This window comes from Propithecus coquereli, unplaced genomic scaffold (assembly GCF_000956105.1).
Source record: "Propithecus coquereli isolate 6110/MARCELLA unplaced genomic scaffold, Pcoq_1.0 Scaffold58, whole genome shotgun sequence".
NCBI lineage: Eukaryota > Metazoa > Chordata > Mammalia > Primates > Indriidae > Propithecus > Propithecus coquereli.
Window position 1 is genome coordinate 2456088 of NW_012151729.1, and position 11456 is coordinate 2467543.

Here is an 11456-nt window from a genome sequence, read left to right on the forward strand (position 1 = left end):
GGTATGTTTCAGTGACGCTGGGCACACATCCCCACTGGAGTGCCCGCCTCACATGGACTGTGCGTCCTCCAGTTGGCACAATCACCGTCCCTCTCCATAGCCTCACAGCCAGCCTCCTCCCCTTGCCTGGCTTCCTGCTCAGCCCCTGGATGCACCTGAGCGCATGGTCTGTGTGGAGTAAACCTGGGGCGTTTCTGCACACGGCTCTGCCTCCTGCTGCCTGTGGACCAGGACCAGGACTGACTGATCCCTGCAAGGGGGGGCCCTGCCCGGCACGTGGCGCACACAAGCCCTCAGCAAGTAAGTTTCCTTTCTTCCTCCTCCCCCCAAGCCTGGGTGCCGCTCAGGGGCACATATCAAGTCCGATTCATCATGGAGCTCCCACTTCTCCCAGGACCACGTCCATACTGTGGATATGAATGAATGAGCAGCTTTAGTATTTACAAAGACAGGAAGGCTCCAAGGTGAAGTGACTTAAGTGACTTGCCTCAGTCACATGGAAACCGTTTTTTGTTTGTTTGTTTGTTTGTTTTTTGAGACGGAATCTCACTCTATTGCCCAGGCTAGATGCCATAGTGTCAGCCTAGCTCACTGCAACCTCAAACTCCTGGGGCTGAAGCGATCCTCCTGCCTCAGCCTCCTGAGTAGCTGGGACTACAGGCATGCGCCACCATGCCCAGTTAATTTTTTTTATTTGTAGTAGAGACAGGGTCTCCCTCCTGCTCAGGCTGGCCTCGAACTCCTGACCTCAAGCAATCCTCCAGCCTCGGCCTCCCAGAGTGCTAGGCTTATAGGCATGAGCCACCACATGCAGCCTGAAACCACTAAATCTTGACTCAGACAGGTTTCCTTCCTGACTTTGCCTTTGGTCTTTTAGTCCTCCATTAAACCCAGGGGTTTCTATAATAAAAATAATAATAACACCATTCTAATTATCATCATTATTAATACTGCTACCACTCTTAGCCTGGCACTATGCTAAGCATTTTCATACTTCATCTCATTTAATCATTACAAATAATCCTGTCATTATCCACATATACAGTTGAGGAAAATGAGGCTCAGAGAGGTTAAGTCATTTGCCCCAAATCACAGACTGACAGAGCTGAAATTTGAACTCACACCCCATGAGGAAGAGATAATTCCAGAGCCTGTGGGGAAACCCTGGCTGGGGGTAGGCAGGAGGATGAGGGGGAACCTCAGCCACCCAGGACCCCAGCCCTCAGCCAGGCTCCCACTGCACTCTTCCAGCATTAGTCCCAGCTTTCCCCGCCAAGGTGCTGGGGATAATGAATGAGATGCTCTGGTTGTCATGGAGACGCCATGGCAATGCTGCACTTTCGGGAAATACCACGGTAACCGTGGCCACCGCTCTGGAGTTGAAAGTCACTCCCTATTCCATCTCCCCACCCAAAAATACTCTGGTTCCCCACAATCTTCCCCAGGACCCACAAGAAAAAGGGGGCTGAAATGCAAGGACCTTCTTACAGAGCAAGCTGTCCAGAGATTGGGACCAGGAAAGGGGTCTAGCTTGGGCCCTGGATGAACGAGTGGGCTCCAGGAATGAAAATAAGAGTTCCCTGGGAGCAGAGACTGAGCCAGCTGTGCCCAATGGTAAAGTGTGCCCAATAGCCCAACTCACATGTACCTGGTGCCTACTGTGTGCCAGCAGACCTCCTGGAAAGGGCTGTGTGCATCACGCTAGCTCACCCTAGCGGTGGCAGCTAGCATCACAATTAAGGGCTCAGACTGGAGCCAGCCTGCCTGGGCTTGAATCTTGGCTCCATTATTTACTAGCGCTATGACCTTTGAGCAAATCTGTCAACCTCTCTGAGCCTCAGTTTGCCTAACGGTAAAACAGGGTTTATACTACTGAACTCTCACACAGGGCTGCTGCCAAGACAGAGAGGATGTGTATAAAGCACTGACCTCAGTGCCTGGCTAATAAAATGATTATCCATTAACATATTTGGAAACTGAGGCTCAAGAAGGAACTGGTCCAAACCACATATCAAATAAATAGTGGGTGGACAAAGATAGAAGAAGGGAAGTCAGGAGGTCAGGCTGAAGTCAGCGGGGAAGAGCAAGAGAATGGGCTCCACGAAGAAGTGAGAGGTTTGAGATCACACTGGGAGTTGGGAACAAGCAAATGATGCGCTCCCTGTTCCTTATTCTGTATTTATTGAGCACCACTAGGTACCAAGCACAGAAGGAGGCACTGAAAATGCAGTGGCCACCAAGACCTTCCGGCAATGGTTTCTAGAGGTCTTTGGGCTCCAGGGTTTTAGGTCTCTGGAGTGATGCTGCCGCGGGGTGGATGGGCAAGGTCCCCACAGCCCCAAATGCTCACCCAGCTCACATTTTTCCAGCCTGGGTCCTTGCTGACCATGCCCCCTGCAGGCCACCCTCCTCCCATACACACACCACTCACACGCAAATGAATTCATAGGCAAACTCACAGGGTAGTGACGTGCTTAAATGGTGTCATCGCAGGCATTGGGACAACAGGCACAGGGGTAAGGGGTAGGGGGTGGCTGAGAGGAGGCCAGCGCAGGGAGAGCCCTGCAAGCAGACTCAAAAGCATGTGAATGGGCCCCCAGGCTCGGGCAGGGACTCTGGGCAGGGACTCGAGCAAGAGAGGAGGCAGTGGCGGCTGCAGGCCCAGGCCCTGGTAGCCACATATACACCCAGGGCCAATCCCCACAGCTGATCCAGCCCCTCCCAGACTGTCACACCCCCAGCACGATCAGACCACCCCCCCCATCCAGGCACACCCACAGCTGCCCAGCTCCACCAGCCACCCTGCCACGGCCCGCCCCACCCACCACGTCCAGTGCAGCAAGGAAAATCCTCCACATTTGCTTCCCAGCTGTGCGGGAGTTTCTCCAGCGCAATTACACCCCTGGGAGGCCAGACCAGAAGCAAATCCCTTCCTCTGCTGGAATTCGCTGCACGCCCCCTCCCCCACCACCCCTGCAGTGCCGCCTGGCCCTATGCCAAGCTGCCGCCTGTCAGTCACCCCACCCCAGTCCAGGGCCGCCACACCAAGGGAGGGGCTGTCGGAAGTCTGGCTCAGAGTCGCAGGGCCACAGAGAGCACAGTCCACCTTACAGTAAGCACACGGGGACACGGGCCCGGAGAGGGGGAAGGCCTCCCTGCCCTCACACTGGCCAGGCCAGCCCTACTCCCACCTACTGTGGCCCATTTTCTTGTCCATTAAAACCCGGTCCCTCCTCCTTCAAGGCCAGCCTCAGCAGGGGGTTGGGCTCCACTGGCTGTGGATTTCAGAAGTCCTAGCTGAGCTCTCCAGCTCTGCATCCCACCATCCAGTGCCAGCTGTCAGCCGCTCTCATGACGACAACGACCAGAATGCTGGTCTCCAGCTTCACGGGAAGTTTTCCAAGGCACAAGTGGCCTCCTACCCACAGTAGGTGCTCGAGAGCGACGTGCCCTTGCCAAGTACGTTCCCCTTTGTGAATCGGCAACGAGGCAGCGCCAAGCTAAATGCACTACTAATATCACCTTCCACTTACGAGACACACTGTGTCTGTATTACATGCTACTGTTTCACCCTCACCACAGCACCATGACCAATATTCCCACTTCACAGATGAGGAATTGAGGCCCAGGGAGGGCCGGTGACTTGCCGCAGCCCACAGAGCTAATGAGTGGGCGAATGGCAATGTCAGCACAAAGCCAGAGCCTGGCTGTGCATCCCTCAGTTCCACAGCCCCTCTGTGCGCACCTGGGCCAGCTGACACCGGGCGCCCCGCACATCCCATTCTCTGCTCCCTTTGAATAGTTCTCCTTCTGTTTTTGTTTTCATCCATGTTATGTGTGTTTTAACATCACAAGCAGCCTCTAATAGATCCTTCTGGGAAGCAGCCCCATAAATGGTCCATCCATCAACAAGCAAGGCATAAAGCACTGGTTCACTCCCTGGTTCTCGACTGGGGAGCTGGTTCTGGGCTCCCTGGCAGGGAAGGCCCAACAGAAAACCTCGGGAACTTAGACCTCACATGTTGAGAATTTGTCTTTCTTCCAACAGGGCTTGAGTTGAGAGTTTACCTTTGTACCGGCTCTGAAATAAAGGTTTACCCAGCAAACAAACTAGACAGCCTTAGGCGGAGGGGGCTGTGTGGAGACAAGGCAGGCCGGGAACAGCCGCCCTCCAGTCCCAAGGACAAGCTCCTCACACAGACCGAGGCTGTCAGGACCATGGCAGGGAATGCCATTCAGTGGCCCGTGGAGCCTCCCAAGATAGGGCTCCTCTTTCTGCCCAAATGCCAAATCTGCCTACAACAGAGTCAAATCCATCCCGACTATTTTTCTTAGGCTCAGATCAAAATCGAAAGAAAGAAAACATTTCCCTACAAATACCGTAACGTCCCTCGCTGACACAAGCCAACACTGACTGAGCTCCTGCTGATTCACGGGGCTATGCCAGAAGCTTTCCCTGCTTCACCACCCTCGACCCTCCCACCCTGAGACGTGGTATCAATGGCATGTGCACTTCACAGACGAGGAAACGGAAGCTCAGAGAGGGCAAGTAACCGACTCAAAGTCACACAGCTGGGCAGAACTGGGACTAGGATGCCCCTTCCAGCCCTCGGAGCCCCTGTTCATAACCCCTACACAGTCCTGCTGCCCAGCACCCCACACCATCTCTAAGCCATGTCTGACACCCAGGAGAGGCTTCCTGCACGTGACCAGCCCTGGGGCTGCCGACCTGGCTTCTCTAGCAATGGCAAGTTTCAGCCTCCTGGGAAAGCCTGCCCTGACAGAGTGGGACACGAGGGGCCCCCAAAAAGGCAGTTCCTCAGCCAAAGAGATCTCCCCGCCACCGACCCCATATAAGAAAAGGGGACTACCCCCTCCCCCAGGGAGAAGTCTCATGCTAAGCAAGAAGAAAGAGGCAGGAGTGAGGGCCAGAAGCAGAAGACCTCAGCTAGCAGGCACAGCACAAAGGACAATGGTGACCAGCATGCCTCATGGGCTGGGGACGTGCCAGGCACTACCCCAAGCTCTCCCCAATCCTTACTCCATTTATTTGTCACTTATTCCTAATGAAGTAAAAACAATTGTATCACACCCTGAGCTCCTCCCATCTGCCTCCCCTGCGCAGGAGCTGGGAAGAGCTCGTCGCCACCAGGCCTACCCTCCCGCACGCCCCCGAGAGACCCCAAGGAGCAGGCAGACTCAGGGGCCCCCATCTCACGGATGCAGAAGTCAAACCCCATGTGAGCCTGGAATGCACACCAGCCTCCCAGCCCCTCCCCAGGCTCTGAACACTCAGCGGACGAGAGGGAAGCGTCCCCTCCGAGTGAACCCCCCCATCACTTCCTGTGTGCAAGACCCTTCCCTCTCTGTTTCCTCAACTGCACAACGAGGGGCGTGGACTAGAGCAGAAGTGTGTGACCCTGTGGGGGTTACAGACCCTCTGAGAATCCAGTGACCACTGTCAGTAGACTCTCTCCCCAGGCACACAGAGTCAGCGTGGCTGGGATCAGCCACCACCAAAAGCCAAGTTAAGAACATGGAAACTCTCTAGGGGCGCCTCGGGCCTTGACAGGCCACAGCTCTCAGGGTCTAGAACGTCTGAGCGCCCTGGGACCTCACCATTCCAGCTTCCCCTGTGGCCCTGAAGCAAATCTTTAACTCCTGGGCCTGTTGGCTTCAGGTGGCTTTGTGGACTTGCCCAGCTGTCGGAGAAGCCACAAGAGAAACGGGGCCCTTGCTCCCTGTCCCGCAGCCTCCTCCTCCTCCATCAGGAACCGGCCAGGTCAGCTGCGGGCCTCTCCCTGGGGCAGCCCAGGGGCTGGGACGCTGGAGGAGCCTGCCTCTGATTCTGGGCACAGACAGGACCCAGTGCCCCCAGGTAGGCATGTGCGTACACACACCATGCGTACACGTACACACTCAGACCTGGAAGGACGGGACAGGGCAGGGCACCAAGGACAATGGTCAGAGGGACAGGAGCCAGGGAGAGAAGACCAGACCTACCGGAGCTCAGGCGGCGGCTGCGTGGCTCCTCTTCCCTTGACTGCGTCCTCTCGATGGCCGCACCTAATCCCAGAGCCAGGACAAATGGCATTACTGTCGGCCCAGTCCCCTCCCCAGGAGGGAGGGAAGAAAGGAAGGAGGGAGGGAGGGAGGGAGGTAGCCCTAGGGCACCCTGAGCCACCAACTACATTCCCAGAAACCTCCAGCCTCCCTCATCGCCACCTCCCTTGTCAGGACGGCCAGCCCCTACCACCGACCTCCTTGATCTCAGAAAGGAGATGCGCCCCCCACAATTTTGTCCCATGCCCAGGGGTCCCCATAGCAGGCAGGGACCCTGCGATGAGGGGCCTTTCCTAGAAGAGGAGCAGCATATCCCTGACCTCATGCCAATGGGTGCTCTGGTCCCTCTCAAGACAGGTGGAAGAGGCCCCTCCTTGAATGGAAGGCACCCTTGCGGGCAATACGGGTAGCTGGGTTCTGGTTCCAGCCCTGCCTGACTTCCTACGTGACCTCAGGCAAGGCCCTGCCTCCTCCAGACTTCAGTTTCCCCACCTGTCCTGAGAAAAAGAGCTGTCCCGATGTGCCCAGCTGACACGATGCTGGCTTTTGGCCCTGCCCCCACCCCAGCTCAGCTACCAGGCCCTTCCCATTGCCCCACCCTGCAGAGGAGGAAGAAAAGTGATGGACAAAGGTGTGGAGGGTGTTAGGATCCACGCCAGAGTGTCAAAATGCTAGAGCTGAACAGGGCCTTGCAAAGCCAAGGCCCAGAGAGGAGAAGCAGCCTGGCTGCGGCTGCACAGTAAGCGGGCAAAGGGCCAGGCCAGCTGGGTTTGCTTCTTGACGTCCACGTTCACTTAAATGTGAAACACTTCAAAGTGTCCACCTGAAAAGGCATTTGCCTTCTTAAAGGAAGCCAGGGAAGCACAAGGCAATTTGCTAATGGTAGAATTTCAGGGCCCAAGAGCTGCAGCAGGGGGAAAAAAACAAAAGAGTGGTGTGTTTATGTGTGTGGGGTTGAGGGATGGAGACCGGGCTGGCTTTCCAGGCACCTTGTGTCACCCCACGAGGGTGGCCAAGGGTCCCGCCAGCCCCAGGGAAACCCTAGGAGCCCCTTCCAGGGATTAGCAGCTTTGGCCACCTCTTGTGAAGTCACCTGAGGCCCAGAAGACAGGCCCAGCAGTGGTGACAAGGAGACTTGCCCAGGTGGACACCCCAAGACCAGCGCACGCCAGAAGATGTCGAAGCCCTGGGGAAACTGAAAAACCTTCAGGCCTGTGGCCAGAGAGGAGGCAGGCAGGTGGGCTGGGGATGACACAGAGGAAGGGAAAAGCTTTGAGGGCTTTGTAGCTGCAGAAGCCCCCTAATCTCCTGGAGGCCTGGCGGGCAATGACAAGGGGCCTGCTGAGACCAAGGGACTTCACTGAGGCCCACATGAAAGCAGCCTGTCCCTCCAGACTCGCTGGGGCTTGTCACTAGGACAAGAGCCTGCTGCCAACATGCCTCGGTGTGAGGGGCTCCACACACTGACACGGAGGCGCAGCTGGCAGACGGAGGGGCAGGAGCTGGGGTAGGTGTGCAGGGGGCCTGGCTTTCTCTAGAGCTCAGACAGCTAGAGAGCAGGGACACAGCAAAAAGCGCCCGGTGACCTACTTCACCCACCCTCCTTTTAAAGGGCCCCACAGGCCTCAGTGAGACTCTAGAAGGTGCCTCACAGGGGTCCTGAACAGTTCACAGGGTCAGAAGACCAGAGTTCAAGTCCTGGACGAAGCACGAACCCAGGTCTGGGCTCAGGCACCTCCTGAGACTCTGCACCTAGATGCCCCACATGCCTCACCCTATTCCCAGCCTTGCACCAGCTACCTGTGACCTCGGGCAAGCATCGCTCCTTTCTGGGCCTTGCTTTGTTCACATAAAATGGAATCAATACTGGGCTTGGTGGTCCGCACCTTGGGAGGCTGAGGCTGGAGGATGATTTGAGCCCAGGAGTTCAAGTTCAGCCTGGGCAACATAACAAGACTCCATCCCTGAAAAAGGACATTTTGGCTGGGCACAGGGGCTCACACCTGTAATCCTAGCACTCTGGGAGGCCAAGGCAGGAGGATCACTTGAGGTCAGGAGTTCGAGACCAGCCTGAGCAACAGTGAGATTCTGTCTCTACTAAAAATAGAAAAATTAGCCAGGGATGGAGGCGAGCGTCTGTAGTCCCAGCTACTCAGGAGGCTGAGATGGGAGGATCGATTGAGGCTAGGAGTCTGAGGCTACAGCGAGCTATGATCATGCCACTGCACTCCAGCCTGGGCAACAGAGTGCGACCCCATCTCAAAAAAATAAATAAATACAATAAATTAATTAATTTAAAAAACGGAATTGTACCAGATGATCCCATGGATCATCCCTCCTAACTCTAAACTGGGTGATTCTGTAGGGAACATAACTGACCTCTTCAGCAAATCCCCAGAAACAGGTGCCACAGTCCCAGCTCCCTGCCGTGGATAAACCCATCGGTCACCATGTTCCACGAAGAATGCACATTCTACAACTACCCTACACCACCACGTGCTGGGCCCTTTGCTGAATGCTTGGCCTCCACTTCATCAGGGCATCATTTCACACATGTGGAAACTGAGGTTCACAGAGGTTAGGCAACCTGCTCAAGCTCCCAGTTGTGAAGTGCTTAGCTGAGATTCGAACCAGCGTCTGTGTGGCTCTTAATCCCCACATTCGACAGCATCAGCCACAGATAACCCAAAACCTGCTGGGGCCAGGAAAATGCCATCGGCTCTTTGCACCTCCCACATTTTCCAGCATGTAATGCCGAGGCTAATGTGCAGGCAGGCTGGTGGCCAGGCAGGGATGGGGACATCCGCGTGGGCATGGAGCATTCCGCAGACTCGCCAGCCTCCAGCCCGGCCATTTGTCCACCACTGTGGCTACAATGCCCTCACCGCCATCAGCACACCACAACCACCGCTGGGTCATTTTTAAATCAAAAGCTTTTTCACAGGCGTTGCTTTGGTGTCACGTGACAATTTATAAAAGTATAGTGGGGATTTCTTCCTCCTTTCTCAGAAGAGGAAAGTGGGCTTCCTAGAAGATCAGTGCCTTCCCAAGAAGCACACAAGGAGGCAACGTCTGAGATGAACTTGGCTGGGGCCCACATCCTCTGCCTCCCTGCCCAGGGCTGCGTCTGCTCCTCCATGCTCTCAACTTTCCAGGTCAACCAGCACTGGATGGGCCTTTGGGACAACAATGACCATTTTTGAGAGTTTACTCGGTGCCAGGTATTGTACTCGGCACTTCACATATTATCTCATTTAACCATCTGGACATCCCCGTAAATTAGCACTGCACCTGTTTTCATTTCACAGACAAGAGGCACGGAGACTCAGAAATGTCAGGTATCGTGTCCAGGGTCACCGCGCCAGAAGGGGCAGAGCCGGCATTCAAACCAAGCTCAGTGTGCCCCAGAGCCTGAGGCCTAAACCCCTGCGCCGGGCAGCTCTGTCTGGGAGACTGTCACAGGCAGTTCCTGGAGGGGACAGGAGGCAAACACATCAAACGACGTGTGTGTCTGGCAGGTTATGGCATGATTACGATAATAGAAGGACAAACAAAGCTCTAAGGGAGCCCACGAGAGGGAAGGTGTTACAAACGTCCGGGCAGAAGGCCAGGTGTCTGAGCAAGGGACCTGGGAACAGAGGGAGGTGACAGATATGAGGGAGGCGGCCTCGTGAGACCTTGGTCAAGTGTCTTGCTCTCTCTGGACCTCAATTTGCCCGGCTGTTAAGAAAAGTCCCTGGAATATCTCCAAAACCCACTGCATCCCTAAAGACCCTCGGTCCCTGGGAAAACAGGCAATGCCTGGTGTCGGCCTGGCTATCGGCCCTGGGGACTCTGAAATGTCCTTGGCCGTCCTGGCACAGCTCAACTGCTTGGAAACAGGGTTGGAGAAGCACAGGGCTTGGCTGGCATGCCTGGGCGCCAGTGAAGTGTGGGTCCTGAGAGGGCCACATTCCGCCCATTGTCAACCTCTCCATGGCTCCACTGGAGCAAGCACCACCCAGCCTGGAGCCGGCCCAGGAACCGAGGTCACGCCAAGTGCCCAGGGGAATGCCACTCCAGGCCCTGCCCTGCCCCTCCCCGCCAGCCCTGTCCAGAGCCCTACATGCAACTTAGGTCCACTCGGTGTCACCCACCCTTCCCCCAAGCCCTCACTCCCAAGTCCCTAAACGCGGCCACTGGGATGTAGAGACAAGGAGTCCTACAGGAGACCTTAAGGAAAATGACCACCCCCATTCCCAAGGGACCTGTGCAAGACAGAGGCTGCCCATGCCAAGGCAGTGAGGACCCCGGCTGACGACGGGGAGAGAGTCCGTTACAGCAGCCCTTAGCTCTCTGGAAGGCAGAGGGGCTCAGGGACTTGCTGAAAAAACTCAGCCCAAGTCTCCACACCCACAGCTGCCCCATCAAACCACATGCCTAATATGCTCCTGCTCAAAAAGCTGCCACCCACGGGGCGAGGCCCCCGAACCCAACTGACTACACGGGTCACTGGGACGGCCTCTGTGAACTGGGCATGCTACGTGCCAAAGCCTTTGCTAAGTGCATTATGGACATTTTCTCATTTAACCCTCACAGTAAACCTGTGAAGCAGCTACTATAATTGGCCCATTTTTACAGACGAGAAACTGAGGCTCAGACAGCTTACGTCACTTGTCCAGAGTCCACGGCCAAGCAGCAGAGCGAGGATTCGCACCCACGCTTGCCTGACTCCTCACGTCTCCTCAAATGCTCCCTGCCACCCTTTGAACCCTGGAGCCGGCCCAACATGTCTATGTACAGGAGGGGAAACCAAGGCACAGAGCTCTCTCTGTTGGCAGCAGAGCCAGGATAAGGCCTGAGGCCTCCAGCCTCCCTTCCGTTCCCTCCGCCCCAGAAGGAACTTCCGCCCACAAGACATGCCAGGCAGCAGGGCTGGGATGGGACCTCCGCTGTGACAATGGGGACTCAGAATCTTCCTTCTCTTCTGTCCAGAAGGAAGAGGAAGCAGGGGGAGGTCTGCAGAAAGGGACAAGAACATGAAGGGACCAGGACATGTTTGCTCTTACACAACAGACTCCCAGCGTTGGGGAGGATCCTACAGGGTCCCCCCAAGACACACCCCTGCAGGAATAGCTCTGGCAGCAACAGGAAGAAGCAGGGCCCCAGACTCATGTGTCCCACCACCACTAGCGTGGGTCCCAGCTGACCCGAAATCTCAATTTCTCTCTCCAAGCCTGCCTGCCCTGCAGCCTTCCCTGTCTCAGTAAATAGCAACACTGTCCTCAAGCCAGAAACCTTGCGGTCAACGCCCTCTTCTCCTCACACCCCATATCTAATCCATCAGCAAATCCCATCAGCTCATCCTGCAAAATAAATCCAGAACCCGCCCCTGGATTGCCTCCCCCACCGTC

The 11456-nt window shown here is 55.9% G+C and overlaps 1 protein-coding gene across 1 annotated transcript in view; it reads right to left on the reverse strand.

Annotated features, from left to right (window-relative positions):
• Positions 1-6055, reverse strand: part of NDST1 (N-deacetylase/N-sulfotransferase (heparan glucosaminyl) 1) — a 40338-nt gene extending 34283 nt beyond the window's left edge. Inside the window, exon 1 of the mRNA XM_012658318.1 lies at positions 6004-6055. The gene's annotated coding sequence lies outside the window, so the exon portion shown is untranslated. The remainder of the gene's footprint in view (positions 1-6003) is intronic.
• Between the last annotated feature and the right edge of the window lie 5401 nt (positions 6056-11456).